This window comes from Pteropus medius, unplaced genomic scaffold, assembly GCF_902729225.1.
Source record: "Pteropus medius unplaced genomic scaffold, Ma_sr-lr_union100, whole genome shotgun sequence".
Lineage (NCBI taxonomy): Eukaryota > Metazoa > Chordata > Mammalia > Chiroptera > Pteropodidae > Pteropus > Pteropus medius.
Window position 1 is genome coordinate 3,226,011 of NW_024349222.1, and position 15,010 is coordinate 3,241,020.

Consider the following 15,010-nt stretch of genomic DNA (forward strand, 5'->3'; position numbering starts at 1 on the left):
TGCTATTCATAATTGCTGTGCCTCCAGTAAAATTTGAAAACCAAATTATCACAAAATACAAAAAGCACAAAATATTTAAAAAACAATTTAGGGGAAGAAGTTTTATCAGGATATTTTTCTCTCCACAGTTAAATGTGTCTCCTTTGTCAAGGGAAATGTGTAAAAGATTTTTGTTTTTGTTTGTTTGTTTGTTTGTTTGTTTTAATGCTCTTTTAACTGTGTTGCCTTAATCGGGTTTCACTTAAATTTTCTTTTTTCCCTGTCTTTTAATTTTTTAGGTGAGATGAGCAAAACAAAATGCAGCTTTCAAGGTTGGTACTTTTCATGATGTTTTAAAATCTCTCATTAATATGAAACAGTATGAAAGAAGAGCAAACTATGCCCTTAGCTTTTCACAGGCAGTGATTAGAGGACATTATGTTTTTATTTTCCTCCCTCATGAATGGAAAAGTACAACATAGATTGTACAGAATGCAATATAACAATCTAATATAATATCTGATTCACTTCTTGGCAAATTTGTGAAGTTGGAAATATTCAATATTTTTTCACCCCTTGCATTCATCCATTCATCATTCCATGTATCCAGCCATCATTCCATCTATCCTCCACTCATTTTTTTTTTCAGGGAATACTTATTACACACACGCAAGACACCGTCATCTGATTTTTCTCTATTCATACTTTTTTTTGACTAACCTTCACCATCTTCCCAATCCCACATCTGTTTCCAATCTTTCTTGTTATCTCTGATAATAAATCTTTACTAGTTATTACAGGTCTTCAATTTAATTTGCTCTATATGATAAACGGGCCATGTTTGCACAACATTGCTCTGTTAATATGTGTTCAGTTATTCCTACTCCCAAATAACTGAGGCAAAAAGGAAATCATCAGTGTGATAATAAGGAAAGGACTCATATCTATATAATAATAAACCGTGTCATGTCTTTCACTGTTTCGTGATATGTATTACTATATATAGATATATATACAGCATTACCACATAATTTAGTAGTATATCTATACATAGTAATCAATAATATCGGTTGTTGGTCTTCCTCAAAATTCTAGTGGAAAGATCTCCTTTCGCTGTTCCTTGTAAGCAATCTTAAGACTTTCTGACCAAGAACAGGTTTGTTACTACTGTAAGTGTTTTGTTTTGTTTTGTTTTAAAAAAGCAAAGCATTCCAGACACACATGAAATGGCTCTCTATAAGAATATCAGTGGTGGACTGAAGTAACCTTCATGGAGGCATAAACTGACTTGTTTTGCCGAGCAAGGGTTAGTAAATGGAAATTAATAGCAGAGTATTCCTTATACTAACTTAAGATGGGTAAATGTCCTTTTAATTTGGGAAGATGTTTTATTGTTTTATTTTAATAAACATTAGTATACTTATTTGTAAAAGGCTTTCTTAATTTTTTTACTATCTTTGATTTCCCCTAACACATTTTTACAAAATAAAGTCTTGAGGTCCTCAACAAGAAATTCTGCTATCAGAGGTGTTTTTAGAAACATGACTATCAGAATTTGGAAGGGGCTCTAGTGTCTGTCTGCCAATCTAGTTTAATTTAACCAATATATTCTAAAATAGTCCAAATTATCTTAGCCATAAATCTATTTAATTATAATACTGGGAGGCAGTGGTTGAGCAATTGGGCTCTAGAATCAGAATGACAGAGTTTGAATCTTTTTTACTCAACTACAGTTTATTTGTTGAGCCAGCTTATTAACATCACCAATCCTTGATTTCCTCAGTTGTAAAAGGAGAGAAATAAGAGCGCTTGCCTCAAAAGTTGTTGGAAAAAAAAATGACATGATGTATTATAAATCATTTGGCATATTACAGAAATGACATAAAGATTGTTGCTATTATTATTACTTTGCTAATATTGTTGTTATTATAAAGCATTATTATTAAAGGCAGACAGCATCTCTGAAATAAGCTTCTCTCATGGACTTGACCTTTAATATTTCACTATCAGAGATGATTCATTATATGGTAAGATTTGTTCCATGTGAAAATATAGATAACCTATATCTATCAACTTGTCTATCAACTTGAGACATCTTATTGTAGCAAACTGCATCTACTTTTTTTCTAAATGTAAAATTTTGATTAATATCACTAAGGTGAGGGAAATAAACAATTTGAGTGATTACTGAGGGGAAGAGAAGGAAATCAACAGCAAGGAGGGCATCAGTGTACAGAGAGGTTTGGTGCCAACTTTTAAATCTTGCTCAGACAGTAACTGACATTGTCTGTGCCTTTGTGTGCCGAGAGCCCCCTCAGTCATGGTGATGTTAGGCCTGACAGATGGAGGGGAGGCTGCAGGATTGTGGAAGAGAGGAAACCTTCAGGAAAGGTTGGAAGTCTTTCTTCCATGTTTATAAGAGTGATAGGAAATCTGAAGGGCAGAGTGAAAAAGCAATATACAGGGATAGAACTAGAGCTTCTTCTTGGTGAGATCTGTAGAGTTATGTGTATCAGAATAGATGAGGAAAACCAGTTTTCCCTCAACTGAGACTGGCCAGTGACCTCAGACCAAGTCATCAATATGCAAAGTCCATCTAGCAGCAGCCTCTTGGTGCTGGAGCTCACAGTGAACCCAAAGGCAAGGGGTCTGAGTGAAAAGATCTCGTTTTGTTTGACTTTCCTGAGTCAGGCAACTGGTACTCCCAAGTTTACTAGATTGATGGTGCAAGGAGGGAAGATTTACCAGGTTCACGTACAAGCCTCTGAACTCATTTTAACATTTGTTCTGGCAAGTAGGTAAACAAGTCAAACTTAGACTTTCTATAGGGAAAGAACCCTCTCAGATCCAAAGAAAACAACACTTGTAATTTGATGTCATAGCAATTGCCAGGTATATCATAATCCAAGCAAAGCAGGATCATACTAAAAAATCTTTTTTTTTCATTTAGAATTGACATTCACTATTATTTTTAAAATTCTTAATCTAGTCTCTGAAGTAGCAAGATTCAAAACCAAATTGATATATAAATACACCGGAAGGAAGGGGTAGTGCAGCTCTGCAATGACAAGGATTCTCATCTATAGGAATCTGAAACATGACTGGACTGAAATGGAAGTATGTTTTCACACTGGATTCCACAGGTTAATGAGAAATCTTAATTATCGCAGATCCTGCCAAAGTACAGTGCTAAAGAGAAATTAGAAGAAAAAATTATTGATGGCTCCAAACTTAACTCCGAGAAATACTTAAATAGTTAATAGAAGTGGCCCACTTTTGAACCTGCCTGTCATACCCAGTCTATCCCTACAGTGGTTCCATGAGTGTGTTCTCTCTATATAGATAGATATAGATAGATAATAGATAGATAGATGACTCTCACACTAGGTTTATTTCATATATATATGTAATATATATATGTAATATATATATATAATATATATATATATTATATATATATACACTCTATGTAGATGTTTCTGATGGCTTGTGTTAGCCACTGTAGGTATACTTATGCCCCTCTCATAAAAGAGAATCACAGTTACAGATTTTTATATCTAAAAAAATACTTCAAACATTATTTATTTAGATTTTTTTTTCTTTAAATAATGAAAGTCAAGCCCACTGAGGTTAAACAAACTGTCCAAAGCCATGGAGTTCACTAGTGATTAAATGGGGACCACAATTACATTGCTTAACTCCTTCCTTACCATAGGCCACCCGAGATTGTTTGATGAAGATAGAAAGGTGTTTTATTGGGATTATTGGGATGGAAACTATTTCTGAAACACTGAATTCTATACTATCCTGTTACCTAAAATTATTTATCTCTTCTATTGTTCAGAATTTCTTAAATTGTCTTACTTCCCATACTATATCATGAGGGTAGTTTCATAAGGGTAGAGCTCATGGCTGCTATTTCTTCATATTGTTACTACATTTATGTTTTCAAATAAATATTGTGCAGTTTATTTTGATTCTAAACCTTGTAAAGAACACTGAACCCCTACCTCTCTCAGCTCAATGAATTCTATTGACTTTATTTGTAAGAAGACTCAGAAATCACTCAAGGTGACCAAAAAATAAACCAATGTAGTTGAGTTTGGGTTTTGGTTTGATTGTTTTGTTTTTTGTTGTTTGCCAGCTCTGCCACAGGATTGGTGAAAGAACATGTCAAAAATGAACTCATTTAAATAGTGTATGCTTGCATGTATGTATATTTTAGGATATGAGTGAAGGGAAAGTGGTCAGAAAAGAAACATTTAAGCAATTTTATTAGCTGGGATGACTTGGGCTTAATGATTTACAATGTAAACCACTAGAGGCACTGGTGAGGGTAAAAAATGCCTGTTGAAAATATGAATATCTTTGGACAGATAGCAAGGAGGTCCCAGAGGCTAAATATCAGAATGAATGGACACATTTTTTTTTAAATACAGAAAATTACAAATAAGAAAACTAATTTTCTTTTTATTACAGATTTTAAATCTAATTTCCTTTTGTCCTTCCTGGTATTTGAAAATAGGATATGGCTCTTATTTCCATGTCAGAGCTATTTAATATATTCACACTGAGAGAATGGTGTTTAGATTTGAAAACTACAAATTTAGAAGGCTATAAATAACCTATTTTGCCCTGCTTCTGTATTGAGTGTCATACAAAGAATCGTGGATTAGAAGATTATTAATTAAAGAGAAGTTCCAATATTCACTTAATTCTTTCACAGATCATTTTGACACATTTTCAAGGTTTTCCAGTGGGAAAAAAATTAAAAACTAAAGCAGATTGTAGAAATATTAGTAAATCTTGTCCCAGTCAGATACATTCTGTATATCTATCAGTACATGTATAAGTAGATACATGTACAGCAATGAGGATGATGATAGACTCAAAGTTATGCTATTAATAGAAGAGTACGGCAAAGGCAGTATGCATAGTGGACAAAGAAATGGATTGACTTCTAGGTGAATTATGTGGTGAGACAGCTGATTATTATTAGCAGCATATTATTACTATATTATTTTAACATTACCTGGTTTTTTAAACTATGAAGCTATTTTCCTTGATAAAAAATAAGAGCTAGATTTAAATGTATTTTTTAATATAAACAATTTTATAATTCACTCCAGCTTTAAATTCTGGCTTTGTCACTTACCTTGAGAAAATCATTCACTCTTTTAATGTTTTTTTTCTTGTTTCTTTGCTTACTTATTGGGTTTTGTTTTGATTCTCTTCATACAGGAGATATTTTAGGTGAATGGTCCCAGTTTAATGTGTGATACTAGGCAGTGAGTCCTCCAACATTCATTTCTATTTTTCTCTTTAAGGAACCAAGAACTGTGTTAGCTGTTTTCAAATATTTGGAGGAGTCTCATGTGGAAGAGAGATGTGATTAAGCCTACAGTTCCAAGTGATAATAGAAGCAAGAAGGGTCAAGGAAACATATGTAAGGAGGAACTTTGCTATAAACCATAGCTGTCCCAAGGTGCAGGTAACTTGTGAGTTCCTCTATGGTAGTCTTTCACACACAGGCTGAGGATCACATAAAAGGGGTGAAATATAAAGGGAATACTAACATTAGGAAGTCAACCAGGTCGTGTTCCAGATTCTTCTTTCCTATAGACTAAATGATGCTATGTCCTATTTCTACTCCAGAAATGCAAAGACCACCAGGGAAGCAGGCTGTGGTTGTTATATAGTAGCTTCAGAGATTATAAGAGGAAGCAACGGGCTTTTTGACAGCTTTAAGCGGTAAGAAAAATGTAAAAAGTAGAATAATAACAATCTTAGCCACATTCGACCACAGATTTAACATGGTGAAAAAGTTCAAAGACCCTATAAACAGTAAGGATAATGTTCCGACATCTTGTTTGAAAGCAGTGCAGCTCTCCTGGGAAAGGATTGACTCAGGGCTCACTTTTACTATGGAATCCATGCTTTCCTAGTCACGACAAGCAGACCCTGACTTGCACATATCCTCTGCCAGGGGACACTATTCCTATCTCTCTTTCTTCTTCCTCTAAGGCCTGGGGACTAGTCTCATACTAGGTACATTTCACATAAGAAAAAAGAGGAGGCGAGAAACAAAAAAGACCCATGACGTAGAAACTTTGAACTTCCTAGATCTTGTCCTTATTCTTTAACTTTGAAAGAGAAGGGTAAACCCCCAAACCGTTGAAGAGACCTTACCCAATCCACTCTTCACTTCTTAGGGCCTCATCTCCCCACCTCCCCAGCTTAGCGCTCTTCCAGGTCCCTTCAACTGCCCTCCTTGTCCTCACCTGCTACCTCTAATCAAGTCTCACTCAAGCCAGTAGGAGGCCCATTTTAGGACATGAGTATGACTCCAGGGTTTTTGTTTCATAGGATGTTGCAGATTTTCCCTCTGGTAATGGCCCTTCTTGTCTTGCTATATATCCTGTTTGAAGACAGGGACTGCCTCTGCAGCCCAAACCTAACTTATCTTTTAGCTATATTTATATTGGCCATCCAATATAAATTATCCTAGGCAATTAATTCTAATTAATTAATTCCAATTATTTTTTTTACATTCTAATTCATGACATTTCTGATCTTCAATCCTGACCTTCCCTGACTGATCTCCCCTGTCCAGCCACACTAAACATTTTTCATTCCTTCTGCTAAGAATATTCCTACACTGAACTCAAATATCATCTCCTTCTCTGTGAAATCTTCTCACGCTGCCCTGTTCAACCTTAGACAGTCACACTACTATGTTCCCAGGACATCTAGCTCATACTTCTATCATAACATTCAATATGTTGTGTTATAATTTTTATCTTTGTGAATTTATCTTCTCTACTTGTTTTCTCAAATAAAAGCATTCTATTCTTTTTGGTATTCACAGTACCTAACATAGTGTGTGACTCATAGCAAGAACCCAATAAATGTTATTTGAATGAACAAAATAAATAAGTAAATGAATGAGAATATATACTATAGCATGTGCCATTTAAACAATGGATCTAAAGGATTAGTTGTTAAACAGAGAAAGCTTCAGTAGGCATCTTGAACATCTGGACAATTGTAATGCAAAATATTTACTAAGGAGGCAAAAAGATAGTCTCTTTTCCTGTGGAAATATAAAAGAATTTTTGTTCCAAGGAAAATTACACTGAAAATAAAATAACTGTCTACAGTATGAGAGACTAAGTTTATATCTTCAGGGACATTCTCTTGTCTTTTTATATTAAAGAGTGAACAAGATTTAAACCAAGCAGCCAGTGTGATGATGTTGCCAGACAGCTAATAAAGAGGAAGATTAGAGAGTTGTATAAAATGGCAGGTGCCTTGGCATATTGCACATCTTAGACATTAAACAGAACAAAGTGATGCTATTTTCTGAGGACCACCAAAAGTGCTTGATGTCAGCTTCAGCAGCATGGTGCCATTTTGACTGTGGTATTCATCTTACCTTGTATCTCAGTTAGAAAACAATATAGAGAAAGAATAAAGCAATAGCAGTAGATGGTACTCAGATCAAACAGCATCTGAAACAAAACCAAATTCTTGCCGAAAACGTATTTCTAGTCAATCACTTACAACATATTCTTTGCTTTCATAGAGTAGACTATAACATCTAATTATGTAAAATGTCTCAAAGAGTCATCTTCAGAGGGAGTCTGCATTTTATAGCTCACTTTATATTTCAGTCTCTCGGAGAGCTTAGAATTACTACTATTTTAAGATAGAACATAAGTAAAGTGGGCAATGTTGCTCCTGGTGACTTACTTGACCATCAGGAGTCATGGCTATTTTTATTTACTCAGAAAATACTTCACATTTTTGTACCTAATGAACATAATTACAGCAAATCTTTTCTCTTCTCAACTTTCTTGACCAAAAAGGCAACTCCAAAAACATCTCCTACTTAGAGATAAAGACAATGCTAGGAACATAGTGTTCATAGGGCTAGAAGAAAAGCACAAAGCAAGGAGACAGGCATAGGTTATGCAATACAAAAGATCTGCTTTTGGAAAAGAAGAAAAGAGAAAAACATTTCTTAGCACTTACCTAATGCTGAACATTGTGCTAACTGCTTTGCAAAAAATATATTGTTGTAAATCTTTGTCTAATGTGAATAATAGTTTAACAAAAATACTAACACATATTGCATAACACATTATTGTAGATAAAATTGGTCATATATGTAGGCATGTAGAGGGGTTTCTGTAGAGGAGTTTCCTGCTTATACCAAAGAAATTCAAAGGGCACATCATATAATGTTGAACTTACTTTCAGGTCTTAGGCTTGGGAGCCAAATTCATAAATTCAAATTCTTTATAGGAGAGGAAGCTGATTATTACATGCTAATTATTATATAATAAATTATTATGTAATATGTGACACATTGATATAATATATTAATATAATATATAATATATAATTATACATAATAAGCAATTATATGCTAATTATTATATAATGAAATATTTAAAAGTGTCGATCTGCTTAAATATACACAAAAATAACGTAGACCTCGAAGACATCTAATGAACATAGAACAGAAATCTCAGAAATTGATCACGGAGACAATAACAGGAATTATTTTAATGTACAGTTTGTCTGGAATAATAGTGCTCTAGCGACTGAAATTCAGCCTTGAAATTCATTCTTTACTTAAAATGGGAAAACAAAACATCACCCTACTTAGTAGCTAGGTGTAGTTAAAATAAAAAATCGTATGCACAATTTGGTGGTTGTATAAATAAGTACCATTTTGTGAGCTTATATCATGTGTTAAGTTTTGTGCTAAGTAGGTTACAACTATACTCTCTTATTTTCTAGAACCGTAGGGGAAAAGTACATACTTTATACATGATCTTACTGAAGTTCAGAAAGATTAAATAACCTCATTTCACATAAGTAGCAAGTGATAGCAGAAGTCACACTGAGATTTCTACAGCCATACGCCAGCAGCCACAACTCACTGCCCTAGATCCTAATGTGAACTGATGCTTGGGGACTGATCTTGAAAGGTCATCACCATATGGGACATTGATTGTAAGAGAGAAGCATGTCTGCAGAGTCAAGCATTTAAGTGTTATGCATGGCTCCACTGCCTGTGATGAAAAAGTTCAGTGTCTCAACATCTTCATTTTATAAGAATATGCATTGTGTATTCATTGTGCCTTTTTTCTCTGTGGATTCTAAAGGGATTTGGGGCGTGGGGAAGCAAGTGCTTGTTCTTTTCTCTTTTAAATATTAATTTTGTGGCATGCTCCATAAATCTATTTGCATTCTGCCACATAAATGGTAGTGATTAAGATGAAAAGAGCATCATGCTAAAAATATATTTCTGATCATACAGAGAATATAGTTGGAAAATTAACTGTTTCATATAGTTTTGTAATTTCAGAGCCAGGGTGAGATCAAGCATGTGGGTTGGGGAAGGAGGTTATTACTCTCAGACCAATGTTTTATTTTTGTTTGTTTTATATTTGGCAATTAAGAAAGTTAATGTTAATTTGATCCAGAAATTATGCTATATGGAAAGAGGTATTCCTTAGAGAGAGTATAATATCCTCTGGACAACTTGTCCCAGAATCTATTTGTTGTGTGCATCCTGTGAGGACTGGGATGAAAGAATAAGGCAACTGGGACTAGCTCTCTGTGCCACAAAGATCTGGGGCTCTTGTTTCCCAGTTATCCCAAATATTCCATGGCAGAGAGCAGTTTGCTCACCCCCTACCCCAAACCACGATGTCCTCTCTGTAGGCAATGCTTTCGGAAGCAGAGTTTTGGGTTAGGTGTAAGAAATAGGCAACCAAATTGCTGATTTTCAAGGGCACCTAGCACATGCAAATTTGCATTCTGTGATTCTCCTCACTCTCCCTGATGTCTCAGAACAATCTGGAATTAGCAAGCCTTGACAATGTCTAATGAGAATGAACAGACTCACACAGATTCCCCTTTAGCAGCAATTTTGTATTCAACCTTTACAAGACAGGCAAATCAGCCCAAATAACATCTTTTTTAAATGACTAAAAAGATTTCCTGGCCTTGTGTACTTGACTACTTGTGTACTAAGAAGGGAGTCAGGTAAAGGAGCTGAGCTGTACTAATGACAAAATAGCTAAGATCTGTAGAGTGTTTACTATTATGTCCATCATATAATCTTCATATCAACCCCTGGCGTGGGTACCACTACTACCACCACTTTCATCATCATCTCACTTTATAAATGAGGAAACTGAAGGACAGAGAGATTGAATTTCCTGCCTATGGCCCATATATCTGATCCAGGGGTTATGGCCCGACTACTACATCTCTCTCCCCTGTCAGAGTGAGAACTACAAGGTGCATTTTTGAATTCTAAGCTACTTAGCTAAAGTGCTCTCATACTGAAACGCATGAAAAAGAGCTTAACTACATGTCAACACATCACATCTAGGGCACAGTATCTGATGAACTCTTATTTCCACTTATAACTGATTAGTTGAAAAATAATGATTTAGAGTCTGCAACAAGTGAGACACTGTAATGTATGACAGGAGATATTGCTTTGTGGCTGAGGCGAACCCTGGAGCCAGGCTTCCTGAATTAGAATCCACTTTGTGGTTATAACTCTGAAGCAGTTATGACTCTGCCTCAGTTTTCTCATGTAAAATTAAAGATAATAATAATACCTTCTTCATAAGGTTTTTATAGGAATTAAATTAAAAATAGTGCCTAGCACAAAGTAAGAGCTCAATAACTTTTGTTATTAGAGTTATCACTATTCCATTTTTCAAACTGAAAAAAGAAAATGATTTGATGTGGTTTTAATAATCTCTAGATGGAGAGAGAAATAAATTACTCTGAATCTATTTTTTATGAAATTACTTGAGTTTAAAACATTAATAAAAATATTTATAAATTTTAAAGGCTTTAATTAAGTTATCTTTTGGTGTCCAAGGAGTGCATATACACTCTTTAAAATTTAATTTGTTTAATTGAGTTAATTAATTTATTTAATTGGTATAACTAGTATGTATTGATTTTCTACTAGATGCTGGGAACAGTAAATGAAAAACTTTTGCACTAAATTTGTAGAATCCTTGCTCCACAAGAGGTTCCCCATACTTTTCCACCTGTTGTCTTTTTAAAAACATTAACATGAAGTTATAATTAGTACTGATGAAAAAGTTCTATAAGTGGTGCTACGGAATACAAGAAAATGGTACCTCATTATTGATTGAAATAATATCTACTATACTTCTGCAGTTTATTTGCTCATTATCTAAAGTGAAAATGTTGCCATATGACTATCTGTACCCCAGTTCATGCTTTTATTAAATGGGTATAATTGTTTACAATCAAAGAGATGGTTTGCTTTTAAAACAACAAATTTAAGATCATATTTTGGAGTCAACATTTGTTATATGAGAAAAAAACAAATCTGAGATGTGTAGTGTTTCTAACACTGAATATTTGCTCTACTAAATTAATCATAATATATATCATATGACAAAATTGCATCCCAGAAAAGACCAAGGTGTAGCTGCCCTCAAGTAATATATTGATTATATTTTGCTTAACTTTTGATGCTGAAAGTATTCTAGAGGTTTATCCAGTAAAAGGCTGTATTTTCCAATCGTTCCCATTTTACAGATGGTTAATTTAAAAGACATGGGATAACTAAGCTCAACTCGCTTTCCAAGCTTGAAACAATCATACCTTAGAAGTCTTAATATACTCCATCTGTTTTAGCTAATCATCATACCAAGTGCTAAGCAAAATCTCTGCTTCTGGAATAGATGACAACAAATGACGTACTCTGACAAAATGCATCAGTGCCATATTCACTTGGAGAAATCAATTGCATAGGATCCTAGATATGTATATTTAAACAATTAAATATAATTTGACTTTGAAGTTCATGTACAGCACTTTTCAAATTCTTGGAGCAATTTTGATACCCTCATGCTATATTTTTGTTTCAAGAAATAATGTCATCACTGAGTGAAAGAGGAAGTAAACTTAGCCAGTATTTCTCTAGAGGTTAGAAATGGGATTCAATAGTGAGAGTTACTGATAAAATGATTTTAGCTCAATAGAAAGATGAGCTTTCTGATGAGTAAAGCTATTTCTGAGTCCATTCTCACATTTGTTATGATCAGAGTTTTTGTTTTGTTTTGTTTTGTGTGCGTGTGTGTGTGTGTGTGTGTGTGTGTGTTCACATGGCCCAAAATGTTATAGTTTAAAATCTGGTCAGAAAAATGCTCCAGCTATTTTTGATTTAATCTACCATTGTCCTTAGCTATTCTTGTTTTGTTTCATTTTGTTTTGTATTTTTAAAATTGGTTTGATAATTCTAAGCATCTGTCAACATAGTAATTATTACTGCAACGAGTTTGTAGGTCAAATTTGGAAGTAGTAAAATTTAGAAATACATAGGGTTGTTTTTTTTTCCCTTTGTTTGTTGTTGCTGGAAATATTGAGTCTTCTAATAAATGGACATGGTATGTCCTTCCTTCAAATAAAAAAAAAAAAAACTGTCTAACTGTGGAGCAGTGACCACCTGTCTTTGGAATTATTCGGGCAGAGACTGGGTAATACTTAGAGATGTGGTACAAGGGATAACTCAAATGCTAAGACATTGGATAAGTGATTTCTAAATTTTCCTAAAACTCTAAGATTTTGCTTTTGATTGTGGAAGTTCTTGTCTGACCCCAAATTGTTTTTCACGAAAAAACAACTGTGTAGTATAGTGGTTAAAAGCACCAATTTTATGATAAAACAGACCTGAGATTTGGTCCTTGCTGCCACCAACCAATTGAGTAGCCATAAAGTTCTTATTCAGCTTTTTCACAGTTTTTATAGTTGTAAAAGAAGAACAATATCTAATAAGTGAGTGGTACAGATTGAGGACTTACATATTAAAGTATCTTATATGTAGTAGGTGTTCATAATGTGATTGAGTCTGGGTCTAAAGATCTGGAAGTCTGTGTCTTTCAAAGGATATAAAGAGAAATGATTGATAAATGAACCCTGTTTGGAACTATATTTAATAATTTTTTTAACCTATAAATCTGTAGTGCCATTGGACTACTTTGATGCATACATATTTAGTTTATATTAGCCAGAAATAAATTTCTTTGTGACAGATGTACAATAGTTAAGACACTTTAACAAAGGCATGGATGAGTGATTTACAATTGATTGCTTTCTTTTAGAGATAATTCCATAATCTATCACTAAATCAATAGCTCTTTACAGACACTAGAAATGATTAAACGTCTCTATGCTATAAACACCATTGTAATTTTCTGCAAATCTGCTTTCTACCACATAATCTCTCAGTCCATATTTATCACTCTCTGTTGGGCCAATTTCACTTGACCAGTAAGGTTTTCTTGCACACTTGTGTTGCATAATGGTACTCATGCTTGTGACAATAAATTAAAGCTCTAGTAATAGATGTTTCCTCTTCATGCTCACATGCACATGCCTTTGTGCAGGCAGCAGTTCCCAAGAGTGCAGTGCAAGTATTACATACTGAAACTACAAAAACCTAATCTTTCTTAGCCTAGGGTTTCCATCCTTCACTAAGAACCCTCCTGGAGTCTTCCAATCTCCACAGAAGTACACAAAAGTCTCCAGGGACTTCCCCCATCCATCTGCTAGAGGGAGGAGGGGAAGGGGAGAAAGGAACTACATATAATTTTTCAGACCCATCTTCACTTAATTCTTCTCAGTAAAATTTCTGTTACCTCAAAAGTAGAAACAGATGAACTTTTTAAGCTGGAGTCTAATACATTTAGCAGAGAATGCAAAATCATTCAGTGGTTTACTTTAGGGGCCAAATGTTCTCTTGGAAAAGATAACTGTTCCAAAACACATATCCACACATATACACATACAGAGATATATTTGGAGTTTGAGATTTGTAATGAATCCTGGAGCAATGAGAAAAAAAAGTAGATGAAATATAAAGACAGGCAAGTAGAATTGTAATGTCTATCCATTAGACTGATGTGTTTAAAAGATCAGTGTCTTTTGGACTAAAGTTGGAATTAATTTCTCTTTCTATTAGAGGTAGCTTCAGCATTTCTCCAGTAGGTCTTTTGACACCATCAATAAGTTAGCACATTTCTCTTATGATGTGAGTTAAATCGTGGTAGGAACTGCTGCATATCAAATGGTTTCAGTTTGCAGTACAAATACAACAATGCAAAATAGGATGCTGTTCAAATTTCAGTTGAAATTTCATTTTCTACATGATTTCATTAGAGTCTATTTGGCTGCATTTAGCTGCTGACAACAACATACCATGCATCATGTTTATTGTGAACTAGGAGATGATAAATGTGGACTTGTTTTAAAAGAGTTTTCCATATTAATTGATATATGGTAGGGCAATTTTTTCAAAAGACAGCTGTAAGAAACTCTTAAACTTGTTTGCTAGTTGATCAAACGAGGGGATAAATTTTTTATGGTGTCACTTTATTGTATTGAGGATCAAGGGTATTTAAAGTAACAAAAAAAGCTTTAAAAATGTTTAGAAACTCATTCCTGTTTGTCTTGAGCAGGAATTTTGACATTTCACTGTAAATATTACTGTTTGAAGATTTCTGTATTTGTGACTTGAAAAAATTTAAAGTAAAATTGCATTTAGATTTCTGAAGTTTTAGAACTTCTAAAGCCAATACACAATCATTTTCATATGCATTTTAGAATCCTAGGTAGTATTTGTGAAATTACATGGTTCCATGGTTTATGGTTCCATGTAATATTTGCCTTATGGTTCCATGGTTTATGGAACCATGTAATATTTGCCTTATATTTCTAAAGTAATAAGCTAAACTTATTTACATATTTACAATAAAATAAAATAAAATTAATAATAATAATAAACATCAACATGGGACATTCTTGTATTTCCTAAATCTATGAGATAAGCACTATGTACTATCACTCTTGAAAGAAAAAGCCTACATAATTGAAAAAACCTAATGTATCTTAATTTTAATCAGAACTTATTGTTCTGATTAATATGTGCCTTTTTGTGAAAAGATTTCTTTTTCAA

At 33.9% G+C, this 15,010-nt stretch overlaps 1 protein-coding gene across 8 annotated transcripts in view; it reads left to right on the forward strand.

The window, feature by feature from the left end:
- LINGO2 (leucine rich repeat and Ig domain containing 2) overlaps positions 1–15,010 on the forward strand; it is a 1,089,314-nt gene that overhangs the window by 733,172 nt on the left and 341,132 nt on the right. For 6 of the 8 annotated variants that reach the window (XM_039880667.1, XM_039880666.1, XM_039880670.1 and 3 more), the window contains 2 exons: positions 279–311; positions 5,307–5,470. The gene's annotated coding sequence lies outside the window, so the exon portion shown is untranslated. The remainder of the gene's footprint in view (positions 1–278; positions 312–5,306; positions 5,471–15,010) is intronic. The other 2 variants (XM_039880668.1, XM_039880672.1) reach the window with 2 other exon arrangements.